This window comes from Urtica dioica, chromosome 5, assembly GCF_054948205.1.
Source record: "Urtica dioica subsp. dioica isolate 48M chromosome 5, U.dioica_male_clone48M_v1_H2, whole genome shotgun sequence".
In the NCBI taxonomy this organism is placed as follows: domain Eukaryota; kingdom Viridiplantae; phylum Streptophyta; class Magnoliopsida; order Rosales; family Urticaceae; genus Urtica; species Urtica dioica.
The window spans coordinates 30270266-30286814 of NC_142760.1; positions in this window are offsets into that span (position 1 = coordinate 30270266).

Here is a 16549-nt window from a genome sequence, read left to right on the forward strand (position 1 = left end):
AATGAGTGTATCAACTAGAGCATAAACAACTAAAGGTGACCAAATATTCAGATAGTACAGACCAAATAAAGAGAGCCTTTAGAAAGTATGAGTCCCGGCAGAACCTTCATCATCGTCATCTTCATCTTCCTCTACACCACTATCGACCACATCTTCATCCTCGTCCTCATCTTCATCTTCATTCTCTTCATCTTCTGGAGCAGGCTGAGCAGTCTATGCCGCCTGTGAGGTAAAAGCACCATCAGTACAAGGAAGTGTTAGGAATATTGCCCACTATAAGATGATGATTACTAAATAAGATAAAAAGTTACTTTATTAACATCATATGATTAGTGGGTTGAGGTCTGATAACATTCAGAATTAATAACAACTAACATCCATAGTCTCCGTATCAAACTGAATCGCATGCTGGGCATCCGAGATTGGGCGGTGAACTAAAACTTGGTCGATGACTGATATCTTCCTGGAAAGCCTTATCTAAAGTCATTTATGTGGGACACAAGTGAAGGTTGATCACTTAGTGGAAGCATTTTGCACTTGTGGTAAGTGTACGACCCGGAAAGACCTTGCTTGTAGATGTGTCGTTTAAGAACCGTTACGACACACTAGCCAGGGTCACAAATGATGGTCACAGTGACGCTTGATCTTAATCCTGAAGTGATCATGGACTTCTAGGTCGTGTTACCGGGTTCTTTAATTCATCACGTTAAAGGCCAATGAAGGTCTAATAAATGGATGTTTTGGGAACTCGGGATATGATTGTAGAAGAAAGTGGTTTACATATATAGAATCCAACCTTCCTGAAAGAAGGTTAATGTTCTCTCACGTAAGGGTTGATTCCAGAATCGATTGATTGTGCACACTTTCGAAGTTGGCTTGCGTTCGGTTGAATCTTACGCTGGGGAAGCAACGATGCGTAACGAGAAAGGTATAACGGAACAAATTGACCTATCTCGATACGGGCAAAACCTGGAGGGTCATGATCACGTACTTATAATCTCACTTGCTGTAATAGTGATTGACAGCATTAAATTCCAAAAAGGGTATTTTGGGAATTAAATAAATATTTATAGTAAAGCTGTTTATTTATTGCTAGATCAAGCAAATAAACTTATTATTTATTGTTGGACAAGTAAATAAGTGTTTAATGGGCTTAAATCTATTGGGCCTTGAAAAAGCAAAAAAAAATCGCCTACCCCTACGGTGTTGGACGTTTTTTGCACTAGTGTGGTAGCCAATATTTGTATGTTTTTCTGTTCCTAAAATATAAGAGAATAAATAGGAGATATATTTTCCTATATTCTCTTCTAATACTTAGGCTAAATATTAGGAGGATATTTAGGAGAATATCTAGGAGAATATAATTTCCTAGATTTTCTCAACAGAAAATATTTTATACTGTTGTATAAAATAAAATCCTAGATATTGATCTAATGGATGAGAAGAAAAATATGATTTACTTGTTGAGATCCAAGGGCTGAGATTTAATCCACTAGTGTGAACACAATAAAATGAAATAATATCTTTTAGAATATTCTGGATTATTCTATAAAGATACCTTTTAAATTGCTATAAATAGAGGCTGATGTGAAGCAAAATTGAACCTAGCCAAACAGCTAAAAACGCCCACACCTTCTCCCTTGTGACCGTGAGCTTTTTTCTCATTCCTCCCCTCGGAATTGCTTCAATTCCATTCTTAGAAATAAGAGAGAAAGATTGGAAACACCCCGTTTCCAAATCTAGTAAGATATAATGATGCCCCCTCTTTTGTCTTATCCTCCTCGGAGATTACGTTTCGCAAGACTTTGGTGTCATCACATCGAGTCCTTGAAGGATGAGTTCCAGATCTGATCGTGTGGAGGCTTGTACGTTCAAGACGAAGACGGATTGTGAAAGTTTTCGGTTCGTGAGCCAAAAACTGTAAGTTTTCTTAAACTCGTCTTTTATCTGATATGGTTGCTTGATGAAGTTTCTTATGATTAATTACTTAAGTAATCTAGATCTAGTTTAATAACCATGTTAATAATTAGCTCTTGTTAGCGTAATTATTCTTTTCCGCATTTAGTTGGTTATTTAAGGTGCATTAATCACCAACAGGAAGATGAGTCATCTCCTTAATAAGACCCTCACAAACAGCTTTCCGACGAGTAGAAGTCTCAATGATCTCCGTGAGAGCAGAGACTTCCTGAATAAGAGCCTTGAGAATGTCACTCTGCATAGTCTCGGAAAGAACATCAACCTTCAAAATTTCACCAGCAGCGAAAGATGTCACGACAGAAGGCCTGACAAGATCACGAGCATGTTTCCCTTCAACCAGCTTGTGATTGAAAGTCAGTTCACTCGGAGCCTTTCCAACAACATCATCAGTACGCATGACGTCCTTCTTTTGAGCCAAAAGAAAAAGAGCCAAAATAATTCCACAGATCAATGATGGGAAGCCAATGGGAAGCTTCACAGCAAAATACTTGGCTTGTTTGATGAAATGCTAAAAAAAATAAACACTCCAAAATCAAATGAAGCATGTGTACCTATCTGATAAATGAGACAAGCCAAATCAGCCTTGATGTTAGAGCCGTGAGAGGAAGGGGCCCAATTTGCAACACCAATCCTATATAGTACGGAGTACTTGGCAAAGAGATCAGAAGAAGGTAATGAACCTTTCTTTGGCCAAGTTTCCTTCTCGTCATTTGAGAGCCCTTTGGCCACAACATCCATGGAAGCTAGACGATCAGCATTAATAATCTTCCCACGACCCAAGAAGTCGTTGATCACCGAGGGAGAGACATCAAATTAGTGCCCACACACATGAACCTTTCTAAACTCTGGATAATGCAGTTGATCAATAGAGGCAGACAAGTTCACAATAAACTCCTTCACCAACTTGGGATAGTAAGGACCAATTCCTGTGACAATCTTGAGCAACTGTGCATCGTTCAGTAGCTCCATAATCACATCAAACTTCAGAGCCTCTTTGGAAAACTCTTTCTCAGGAAACACAGTCCTATGAAACACATACCTCCACTTCATCACACGATCTTCTTCGTGGAAGGAGACATTGTCCAGATGGGCAGGATGAACACCCTTAGGAAGCTTTTGGGCTCCAACAGTTTTTGAATTAGCCAAGGACAAGCTCTCAGGACGAGCTACCTCTTCTTCTTCCTCAATATCGTCCAGGATGTTAGCGACTTCTTCAACATTCCTTTGTCTCAGCTTCTTCTTGTTCAAACCCTTCTTCACATGCTTTCTTTTCTTCTTCTTCTCAGGATTCTTGGTCTTCACAAACTCATTCTCTGTCACATGACATCATCATCTTCTTCTTCTTCTTCTTCTTCTTCTTCTTCTTTCTTCTTCTTCTTCTTCTTCTTCTTCTTCTTCTTCTTCTTCTTCTTCTTCTTCTTCTTCTTCTTCTTCTTCTTTCCTTTTGGCATAAAGGATGCCAAAACTTCATCATCGCCAGCATCTTTCCTCTTTCCAGAGGTCTTTTAAGAAGGTCTCTCAGTCTTAGAGACAACCTTATCAGCAATACCGGCAACAAATTATTCTGCTATGTCCATAGCTGTATCACTAGGAGGCATACTCACTTCCTCGGTTTCCCTGACAGGCTCATTGATAGGCACGACAGATTCATGGACATCTTGTGCAACATCTTTCTCACCGACCGGATTGGAAGCAACAACATTATGAGATAGACCAAGAAATCCACTGATAGCATCAGCATGTAGGGGATCATAGGAAACAAGTAGAGATCCCAAGTTGTCAAAATCACTCTCTACACTATCTTCATTCATTGTACTAGGTTATGGGTTTTCATCAATCACATCAACATTCCTAACTTCCTTCTCTTTCTCAATCACCACGGGGAGTAGGGACATAACTAGAAATACCTTGAATCCACACATGAGGGGTTTCAATTGGAGAAACTGAATCTTGTTCTTTGGAAGGAACATCTTCATCGTTGTGATCAGAAACAGTGACTTCATCACTCTCTTCCTTTTCAGCAGACGATTCACTGGAAGATATAGACCCAAATGATATCTTGGATTGACAAGACAGCCTTCCTTGGAGCAATCATCACACTCTTCTTCTTGGCAAGAATATTTTCTCTTGTAGGGAGAGTCTTCTCAAGGCCAAGAGATTACTCAAGCCCAAACAATAGAGGCTAACTTACAGTGCGCTAAGCCTGAGAGAGATGGCTAACTTTAGGATTGGCTTGATACGGAGCGCACACACCAACAAAGTAAGCATTATCTGGACGATTGACAATGAGATATAAAAGGCTTCCAATAATACTTATGTATATGCTTTGATCAACAGATTCACAAAGATCATCTTTAGTACTTTTACCATGAGTGGCAGCGGGAGTGCGTTTGTGAGAAGATTTTTCAAGGCCAAACTTCTTCACAATGTTCTTGGGATACTTACTTTGAGATATAAAAATACCATCATCATCTGTTTGATCATTTCTCTGTAGTTGACTGGATTCTTCGTCCGAGTACGTATCCCATCTTCAACATCATCAATGACCTCTTGAACAGGATGATTTTTATGAATTCTTGTAGAAGGAGCACGTCTTTAAGGCAAAGCTTCAGTTTCCTTGTCAGGGCATGACTTATCAAAAGGAGAATCGTCTTCAGATACAATGTCGTTTGACTTATCAGCAACATCTATCCTGAAATCTGAGCTACTGGGTATAGCTTCATCATCATCATCATCATCAATACTCATGGAAACATCAAGGGAATCATTAACAACAACATTTATGGATTCCATCATAGATTTAGTGCGCTTATTATAGACACGATAAGCACAACTGTTTCTAGAGTAGCCAAAAAATATACCTTCGTCATTCTTTGGATCAAACTTCCGACGAGGATCACGATCAGCCAAAATATAGAAAACAGTGCCAAAGACATAAAAATATTTAACGTTTGGCTTCCTCCCCCTCCATATCTCATAATGAGTTACAGTAGTGCATGGGCGAATGGTAACGCGGTTGTGAATATGGCAAACGCTATTGAGATCTTCAACCCAAAAGTGTAGATGAATGTCTTTGGCAAGCATCATTACCCTCGCCATTTCCTAAAGAGTACGATTCTTTCTTTCTACAATCACATTCTGTTGTGGAGTAATAGGAGCAGAAAGTTCATGAGCAATGCCCTCTGGAGAAGTCATCTACACTAAAAAAACATATACTTCTTTTCACCGAGACTTTCAATCTACATAGGACCCATCAAGTCCATGTGTAAGAGCTCTAGGACACGTGAGGTGGTGAGATGTTGCACCATCTTGTGAGACTTCTTAACATGTTTTCCTATCTGACAGTCACCACATATTTTTCCTTCAACAATCTTAATGTCAGGGAGCCCAACAATAGCGCCTTTTCAGAAACAATCTTGTTCATGCTTCTAAGGTTTAGATGATCAAGCTTTTGGTGCCGTAGTTTAGCTTCATCAACTTGTGGATGAGACAGGTTGTGACAAATGATTCTTTGCTTGGAGACCACACGTAACAGTTGTCTTGAGATTTGATTCCTTTCATAAGTTCATCATGTTACTTGTTAATCACAACACACTTATCACGAGTAAAGTTAACAGACAGATTCATATCACAAATTTGACTAATACTTATGAGATTAGCAGTAAGACATTCAACCAACAAAGCTTCTGTCAAGCAAGATAAGCCAGGATAGTTAAGCTGACATTTACCAATAATCTTGGCCTTGACCCCATCACCAAAAGTGACATAACAATTTGAGTAAGGCTTTATGTGTTGGAATCGATCTAGGGTTTAAGAAAAAGTTTAACGCTTCGGTAAGCGGCGGAATTTTAAAAATTTTCTTTTACAAGTAAAAACAGTTTTTACTAACCTAGACAAGAGCAAGCACATGTAAATAAAAACTATTATGAGCATAGAAGTTTACTAACCTTTTTAGACGCTTGAACGTTGAGAAGCTTTTGGAAAAGGTTGCAACGGTCGTCTCCCCTCGCAGCACGTCTCTCTTCCTTCCTCGGCAACTCGAGCAACCACGAAAGTTTCTATCACTAAATCACTCGAGAGAAAAGGAATTAGTGTGTGGACACTTTTAAACACTACAACTTAAGAACGAGTCTTGAAGTCGCAGAGCTAAACTCTAGGTCAAGTGAGGACCTAGGTGCCAAAACAATAAAACGAATTTGAATAGAGAGAGAGAGAGAGGATCGGCCAAGTTCTAGAGAGAGAGTCTCTCAAATCTCTTAAACTTGGATGAATGAAATGTGAGGAATGAGGCTCCTATTTATAAGAGAGGTCTCACCTTCAATAAGGTAGTTTCCTCTTCTATAGAATATCACATATTCATGAGCAAATATTGCCTCATTCCCACTTAAGTCACACGGCCAAGGCAGCCTTCTAGAAGGCTTGGATTTGTTTCCTTTTTTGTTCCTTGCCTTGCCTTGACTCTACTTGGCCGAAATTCCTAATACCTTGTATAGGAAATTTGTTTCCTCTTTTTCTTTTGGCAAGTATCTTGATACATTTATGCACAAAAAATTCTCTCTTTCTCTTGGGTATTTGGGCGCCTATTTCACATCTAGAAGGAGCTTCTAGAAGCTTCTTCATTTGTTCATGACAACATGAAAAAGGCCTATTAAGAATTTTCAATAAAATTCTTATGAAATGAAATTAATCCACAAGGCCCAATAAATCTAATTTTGGCCGAGTGATGTATGTCATCAAATGACCATGTCAAAAAATTTATTGACATTCATTTCATCCTATGTCTCAAAAAAGACAAAAATACCCTTTTGACAATTTTCGTTCTTGTTTTGACTTAGCTTCTAGTTTAACTAATCGTACTCTAATGACTTGTGGTAGTGACCTCATGGATCCAAATGAACAAAGCTTGAGCTAGCATACTTGGACTAAAAATTTCACAAACCTTTTCCAAGTTCTAGCTTAATATCAACCGATTCCACTAAAGAGTTGACACTGAAATCTCTCGGTTCAAATGAATATATTTTCTACTCAAGAATTCAACTTAATTGTGATGAGTGGATCCACTGAATATTATCCGTGTTTACCCTTCATGAATATCATTAGCAAGATGGGATTTAGAAAATTACCATTTTACCCTTCTAGCTGTTATTTCCTCAACTCCTTTGTCGCTTGTGAATAAGTTAGAAACAATGTATTGACGAGGAGCTAAATAGTCACATTGATTCATCCAAAAGAGTCATGACTCAATTTGGATACTGGACAGTTCATTTATTCACATTCCAAGGAACAAAGCATGAGGTGATATACATTGCATTTCAGCAATCTTGTACATGAATTCCATATCTATGAGAACTTCACAAAGTTACTCATGACATTCTCACAACTTAGTATTTCACCAATAGGCCTTGTTCGGAATCACATAGTGAGTCCGAACTCTGACTTTCTCAAATGAGAATACGTAAGGTGTGAAATGGCATGTCTCATTTCAGGATTAAGGTAAGCACGATGCAATTCATACGTAGTGACTTCGAGACATAAGAGGTTAAATGGTTTGTTCTTATCTTGTCTCTAGAAGTGCACTGGTCAATTCAGTACATTCGGAAGATACCTAGAAGAACTATAGAGTCTCCAACTCTCAATTCCTCATAACCAGACATCATAGATTCTTCTAACAATCATACTGAGGTCAATAGTCATTTGACCCTTAGGTTGCGAATATATCGTTTTAAGCAAACTACGAAGAGTTTGTTCATGCAAATCTACATTTGTCTCTTCGTAAGTTGTTAAGTTTGTTTATGGACTAAAGACTAATGTTTTATCATAAAGCTTCAAACAAACAAGAAAGAATGAACGTTTCAACTTTATTAATGAATAAGCAATTACAACCAAGAGTCTTCATGAGACTTTATTACATCAAATGTACAAAATAAAGACTACAACTCTTCTTGTGGGCACCATTGACAATATTATGTTGGATAGAAAGCTCTTAACTCCTGTCATGTGTCGAGATCACCCACTATCAAAATACCAGTCATCTCCAGTAGAGGCATGAAGAGATGTGTAAGCAATGTTAGCCCTGTAAGAGGTCTTTACTCTCAAAACCTGTTATGGTTGAGATTTACGATGAATCTGTCTTTGGGAGAATTGATGCTGATGAAAACTCTTCCTATAAAGACGATAGAAAAAAGGACGTATATGGCCACGACATCCGCAATAGTGATAGACCCAACGAGGTCTATTGACGAGAGACCTCGTTGATCTATTATGCTGCTGCTGAAACTCATTTTGATGTTTGTCAGAGACAGATGTCTGAGTCATGTTGTGAGACATCTGGGAAGCCTTCTTCTGAGGAATGAAAGTAGTCTTGAAATGGATGCACCATGAGTATACCCTAGGCCCTTCATATTCTTGGTGGGTTTGCTAGCAGTGAGAATTTTGTCCAAGCAATCGGTGCTTGAATTCAACATTTTGACAGATTTGGTCATCTATTCAAGCTCACTATTTAGCCGGCTCACTTCGTGCTTTAGCTCAACAATGGTCTCCAAGAGCCTAGTTTTATCCTCAGTGAGAGTAAGAATTAGATCATTTTACTTATCCAGTACCTGAGATTCTTCAACCTACTTAGTATACGACACACTATAAGCATCATTAAGAGTATCATCAGAGAGTTCATAATTATTAAGAGTAGAAGTATGAATCATAGAAGAACCAGCAGCATCAGTATGAACATCAGGAGTATGATTAGAAATAGAGGCAGTAAAGCAACAAAATTGCTTATCTGGTCCAAGTCACTCTCATCAGCTTCATCATCGGAAAGAGTGACATTGTACCCTCTCTTTTGTTTCTTCAAGAAATTTGTGTTGGAATAGATCTAGGGTTAAGAAAAGTTTAACGCTTCTTCAAGCAGCGGAATTTAAAAATTTCTTTAAACAAGTAAAAACGATTTTTTACTAACCTAGACAAAGAGCAATTACATGTTATTTTAAATTAAAACTATTGAAGAGCAATTACTCGTTTACTAACATTTACGTAGCTTGATCATTGAGAAGCTTGTGGAGGTTGAATCGCTCGTCTCCTCACGTAGCTCGCCTTTCTTCGTTCTTCGGGAATTCGAGTAACCACGAAAGTTTTTATCACAAGAATCACTCGAGGTAAGAAGGATTTAGTGTGTGGGCACTTTTAAACACGACGACTCAAGAACAAGTCTTAGAGTCGAAGAGCTAAAACAAAACGCTAGGTCAAATGTGGACCTAGGTGTCAAAAACAAAAATGAAAAGGGTTAGGGAGAGAGAGAGATGGGCGGCCACAAAATCTAGAGAGAGAAGCTCTCAATCTCTCAAATTGTGTGTTGTGACTTGTGAATGAGGTGGGGTATTTATAGGAGGAGCATTACCTTCAAAAGGTAGTTTCCTCTTTTCTACAGAATATCACATATTCATGAGCAAATCTTCATTTCTTCTTTCTATACCTTATGGACGTCCAACTCAATGCCATCAAGGCCTTGGATTTGTTTCCTCATTTGATTGCTTCTCTCTTGGCCGAAATCCCCTTACTTCTAGAAGAAAATTTGTTTCCTTTTTTCTTTTGGAAAGTATCTTCATACATTAATGCACAAAATAAACTCTCTTTCTTCTATGATGGTGCAAGAAATTAAGGGTTCTAGAACATGTTTCTAGATGCTTCTTCATTTGTTCATGACAACATAAGAAAAGCCCATTAAGAATTTTCAAGTAAAATTCCATGAAATGAAATTAATCCTCAAGGCCCAAATTCTTTAAGTTGGCCGTGTGGATCAATTCATTGTCATCATATGACAATGTCAAAAAACTTATTTATTGACATTCATACCATCCCATGTCCAAAAGGACAAAATTACCCTTTAGACAATTTTCGTAAAACTTGTCTTGTTCTTGTTCTGACTTAGCTTCTAGTTTAACTAATCGTACTCTAATGACTTGTGGTAGTGACCTCATGGATCCAAATGAACAAAGCTTGAGCTAGCATACTTGGACTAAAAAGTTCACAAACCTTTTCCAAGTTCTAGCTTAATGTCAACCGATTCCACTAAAGAGTTGACTCTGAAATCTCTCGGTTCAAATGAATATATTTTCTACTCAAGAATTCAACTTAATTGTGATGAGTGGATCCACTGAATATTATCTGTGTTTACCCTTCATGAATATCATTAGCAAGATGGGATTTAGAAAATTACCATTTTACCCTTCTAGCTGTTATTTCATCAACTCCTTTGTCGCTTATGAATAAGTTAGAAACAATTTATTGACGAGGAGCTAAATAGTCACATTGATTCATCCAAAAGAGTCATGACTCAATTTGGATACTGGACAGTTCATTTATTCACATTCCAAGGAACAAAGCATGATGTGATATACATTGCATTTCAGCAATCTTGTACATGAATTCCATATATATGAGATCTTCACAAAGTTACTCATGACATCTTCATAACTTAGTACTTCACCAATAGGTCTTGTCTATATCACATAGTGAATCTAGAACTCTGACTTTCTCAAATGAGAATACGTAAGCTATGAAATGACATGTCTCATTTCAGGATTGAGGTAAGCACGATGCAATTCATACGTAGTGACTTCGAGACATAAGAGGTTAAATGGTTTGTTCTTATTATGTCTCTGGAAGTGCACTGGTCAATTCAGTACCTTCAAATGATACCTAGAAGAACTATAGAGTCTCCAACTCTCAATGTCTCATAACCAGACATCATAGATTCTCATGACAATCATATTGGGATCAATAGCCCTTTGACTCTTAGATTGCGAATATACAGTTTTAAGCAAACCATGAAGAGTTTGTTCATGCAAATCTATATTTCTCTCTTCATATGTTGTTAGGTTTGTTTAAGGACTAAAGACTATAGTTTATCATAAAGCTTCAAACAGACAAGGAGGAATGAATGAACGTTTAAACTTTTATTAATGATTCAGCAGTTACAAGCAAGAGTCTTCGTGAGACTTTATTACATCAAATGTACATAAGTAAAGACTACTACTCTTCTTGCGGGCACCATTGACAACAATTTGGACATTCTTTCTGAACATGCCCATAGCCTTCACATTCGGGACACTGAATACATTTGCCTCTGCTAATATTATTGTATGTTCTGTCTTCGCCTTTGCCATTTTTATGAAGATTTCCGCTCTTCTAAAATTTCAGTTGAAAGTTGTCTTTAACATCTTGTGAGACATTCTTCCCAGTCATTTAGTTGAACCTCTTCATAACCCTGTTGTAATTCTTGTTGGCATTGGTGCCCACATGAAGAGTAGTAGTCATTACTTATTAACATCTGATGTAATAAAGTCTCACGAATACTCTTGCTTGTAACTGCTGAATAATTAATAAAAGTTGAAACTTTTATTTATTCTTCCTTCTTTATTTGAAGCTTTATGATAAACCATAGTCTTTAGTCTTTAAACAAACCTAACAACAAATGAAGAGTCAAATATAGATTTCCATGAACAAACTCTTCATGCTATGCTTAAAACAGCATATTCACAATCTAAAGAGCAAAGGTCTATTGATCTCAGTATGATTGTTAGGAGAATCTACGATGTCTGGTTATGAGACATAGAGAGTTGGAGACTCTATAGTTATTCCTATGTATCTTCTGAAGATACTGAATTGACCAGTGCACTTCTAGAGACATTGTAAGAACAAACCATTTAACATATTCTGTCTCAAAGTCACTATGTATGAATTGCATCATGTTTACCTCAATCCTGAAATGAGACATGACATTTCATAGCTTACGTATTCTCATTTGAAAAAGTCAGAGTTCTAGATTCACTATGTGACATAGACAAGACTTATTGGTGAAGTACTAAATTATGAAGATGTCATGAACAACTTTGTGAAGATCTCATAGATATGAAATTCATGTACAAGATTGCTGAAATGCAATGTATATCACCTCATGCTTTGTTCCTTGGAATGTGAATAAATGAACTGGCCAGTGTCCAAATTGAGTCATGACTCTTTTGGATGAATCAATGTGACTTGTTAGCTCCTCGTCAACACATTATTTCTAACTTATTCACAAGCGACAAAGGAGTTGAGGAAATAACAACTAGAAGGGTAAAATGGTAATTTTGTAAATCCCATCTAGTTGATGATATTCATGAAGGGAAAACATAGATAATATTCAATGGATCCACTCATCACAATTAAGAAGAATTCTTGAGTAGAAAATATATTCATTTGAACCGAGAGATTTCAATGTCAACTCTTAAGTGGAGTCAGTTGACATTAAACTAGAACTTGGAAAAGGTTTGTGAACTTTTGAGTCCAAGTATGCTAGCTCAAGCTTTGTTCATTTAGATCCATGAGGTCACTACCACAAGTCATTAGAGTAGGATTAGTTAAACAAGAAAGCTAAGTTAAAACAAGTTCAAATGTTGAACTAGACAAGTTTTACGAAAATTGTCTAAAGGGTAATTTTGTCCATTAGGACATAAGATGGTATGAATGTCAATAAATAAGTTTTTTGACATTGTCATATGATGACAATGAATTTAGTTCACACGGCCAACTTGAAGGAATTTGGGCCTTGAGGATTGAATTTCATTTCATGGAATTTTATGTGAAAATTCTACATGGGCTTTTCTTGTATTGTCATGAACAAATAAAGAAACATCTAGAAGCATGTTCTAGAAGCCTCAAAAACTGTCCACCTAGCATAGAAGAGAAGGGGAATTTATTTTGTGCATTGGTGTATGAAGATACTTGCCAAAAGAAAGAAGAGAAAACAAATTTGCTCTATGAAGCATTAAGATGGGCAGCCAACTAGGAGTAAAGAGGAAACAATTTTCAACCTTGGTATTTTGATAGGAATGAGAAATAAAGATTATGCTCATGAATATGTGATATTCAATAGAAAAGAGGAAACTACATCTTCAAGGCAATCCCTCCTGCTATAAATACCACACCTCATTCACAATATGCAACACACAAGTTTTAGAGATTGAGAGCTTCTCTCTCTAACCCTTGCGCCTCTCTCTCTCTCTCTCTCTCTCTCTCTCTCTCTCTCTCTCTCTCTCTCTCTCTTCTTGTTCTTTTGTTTTGGCACCTAGGTCCTCATTAGACCTAGTGTTTTGTTTTAGCTCTTTGGCTCCAAGACAAGTTCTTGAGTCATAGTGTTTAAAAGTGCCCACACACTAAATCCTAACCATACTCGAAAGAGTCTAGTGGTAGAATAACTAATGCCCAATTAGTTACACATTAGTGACTACTACAACACTGTCACTAAACCTATAACTTTGGATAATAGATCTAGTGACTCAAGAACTAAATCCATCAAACATAGATTCAAGACGATTAAAGTCGGAAAAATAGCTAGCTGTGAATTTTGATGGTACATTCATCAACTTCACATCTTTTTTTAGCTCATTTTCTATGCTGTGATAATTTTTGTTTTTTACGAACCAAATATTTATGTCCCGAAGCAAAAGAGGCTATAGAGGTGGACGATGGGCGTGATATTATCATCGATTTTTTAGGGACTTTTGCCGAAGGAGTGAATCTTTAAGGAAGACTGACCATCGTTCATAGGAGAGAGTGTTTAGGGTGCGATCATACTGTAATTGAATTCTTTTTAGGGATTTTATTTAGGTAATTTGCCAATTTTGACCAAATATATTATAAAAAAATCCAAAAATAAAACGATATTTTATTTTAAAGAATGTTAGGATAAGTTCAAACTCAGTTTGCTAGGTCCATTAAGCAATTCAGGTCAGATAATGCACATGAATTGGTATTCAAAGATTTCTTCTCCAACCAAGGGATTTTGCACTAGTTCTCTTGCGTTGAGACTCCACAACATACTCAATCATCGAGAGGAAGCATTAGCAACTTCTCAACGTGCGAGAGCCTTGTATTTCCATTCTCACGTGCCAATTCGCTTCTGGTCTCAGTGTGGCTTAACTGAGGCATTTCTTATCAACCGTTCACCAACTCATTTTCTTTCAGATAAGTGACCTTTTGAGTGTCTTTATACCAAAATCTCTGACTATTCATCTATTCGAGTTTTTGGATGTTTAGTGTTTGTCTCCACTCTTAGAGCACATATGACAAAATTTGAGCCTCGCGCTATGAAGTATGTTAAACTGGGCTATCCCCAAGGTGTTAAGGGTTAAAGACACTATGATCTTCATAAACAAGAGTTATTCATCTATAGGGATATTGTGTTTCACGAGCACATTTTTCCTTTTCTTGACAAATCTGTTGTTGTTGATAGTGATGTTGATCCTTTTCCTGATTTGGTTTTACCTAACCCTCAACCAAACAGTCCTTTTCCATATGATGATCACCATACACAATCCACTATTGACCATTATACAAGCCATATTGATGCTAGTGAACCACATATTTCCACTCCTAACCCTGAATCAATACTAGATATGCCTACACACGACCAACTCATAGTCACTATACCAGCCAGGCGAGCCACATGTCCTACTCAACCTCCTAACACCTAAAAGACTATCACTGCAACATTGTTGTTACGACCACACCTAAAATCACCTCACCGCACACTTTGTCCAAATATCTGAGTTATGATAATTGTCTGAGTCTTTTAAGGCTTTTCTCATGGCAGTGTCTATTGAGTTAGAACTACAGTTCTATTACCAGGTCGCAAAGCATTTGCATTGGAGGCAAGCCATGGATGAGGAGATCACTGCTATGCACGAGAATAAGAACAAGTTCAGTGCCAATGGGACTCTAGCCAGACATAAGACTCGTCTCGTTGCCAAGGGTTATAACCAACAAGAAGGCATCGACTACATCGATACTTTTTCTCCTGTGGCGAAGTTGGTTCTTGTCAAAATTCTATTGGCACTTGCAGCTTCTCATCTTTAGGTGTTAGCTCAACTTGACATCAATAATGCCTTTTTGAATGTCAATTTGTTTGAGGAGGTGTACATGGATTTAGCGCTTGGATACAAGACTCGGGGAGTGTCTAGCTCTAGCAAATTGGTTTGCATACTTCACAAATCCATATATGGTTTGAAACAGGCTTCTTGCCAATGGAACATCATATTCACTCAGTCCATTCTGCGGTTTGGATTTTCTCAATCCGAATCAAACTATTCCCTTTTCACAAGAGGTTCTAGTGATTACTTTGTAACAGTACTACTATATGTTGATGATATCATCGTCACTGGTCCAAACTCTTCCATCATCTCTCAGGTCAAACTCCTATTGAGCTCCCAATTCAATATCAAGGATTTAGGGGACTTGAGGTTCTTTCTTGGCCTTGTAATAGCTCTCTCGGATTCTAGTATGTCTATGCGCCAATACACCTTACAATTGCTCGAGGATTTTGAATTCCTTTATGCTAAGCCAGTCGCCACTCCCACGAATCCGCGCATCATCTTGACCACTGATACTGGTACAGAGTTGGCTGCCACTCATTATCGTCGCCTCATTGGTAAATTGATTCACTTGACAATCAGTAAACCCGACATCACCTTCTCGGTTCACCATCTGAGCCAATTTTTAGTTTCGTCTCGAGACTATCACTAACAAGCCGTTCATCATTTGCTTCTTTTTATCAAGGGTCAGCCTGGCCTGAGCTTGTTTTATCTGGCTTTCTCGGACACTCTTCTTAGAGGATTTTCTTATGCTGATTGGGCGACTTGTCCGTCTACTCGCTATCACCGGTTTTTGCGTCTTCCTTGACAAGTCACTGTCTCTTGTTCTTCTGCAGAGTGAATATCGAGCGTTAGCTCTAGCCACGAGTGAGCTTGTTTGGTTACAACAACTCCTCACTAGTTTTGGTTTTCCAGTTTCTTCTCCGACGACCCTTTTCTGCGATAACCAGGCCGCGGTATATATTGCTTCTCACCATGTGTTTCACGAACACACGAAACACGTTGAGATTGACTGCCATTTCGTGTGCACCGAATTCGCTACGGCGCCTTGAAGCTACTTCTGATTCGAACGCGTCATCAACTTGCTGATATTTTCACCAAACCCTTGTATGCGCCAATACTCACCGTTTTGACAAGCAAGATGTCCCTCAAATATCTTTTTCATCCACCTTGAGGGTATGTATTAGCACGTATGGCATGGCATCATGCTATTGGTCTGTTTATTAATTCTTTAATCCTACGTGTACAATTAAGCCAGTGTGGATAGTGTAACAAACTTTCGTACTATTTTGACACACTTGTACTCGAGCTTATACGCTCTGCACTTGTGAATAATTCCTTAATGAGAAATCCTTCTCTAATTTGAGAAGCTCCCAAACACTCTCTCTCGACAGTTGATTATGATATAAATCAATAGGGCTTTGTCGGCTGGTAATGTTTAGGTAGGTCAACGATAGGATAAGATAATATTGTGGCTCAACCGTAAACTTAGCGAATCATATCTCACCAAAATCACCCAACCCTCACATGATTTCGCTCTACTCGTTACTCTCCCAACCTAACGCATCACGTTTCAAATTTGTAAAAGGAGTTTTGGCGATGGAGATTTTACTCGTTACTCACCATTTTCTTGAAACTTAAAAGATGTATGTGGCAAGAATAATGTT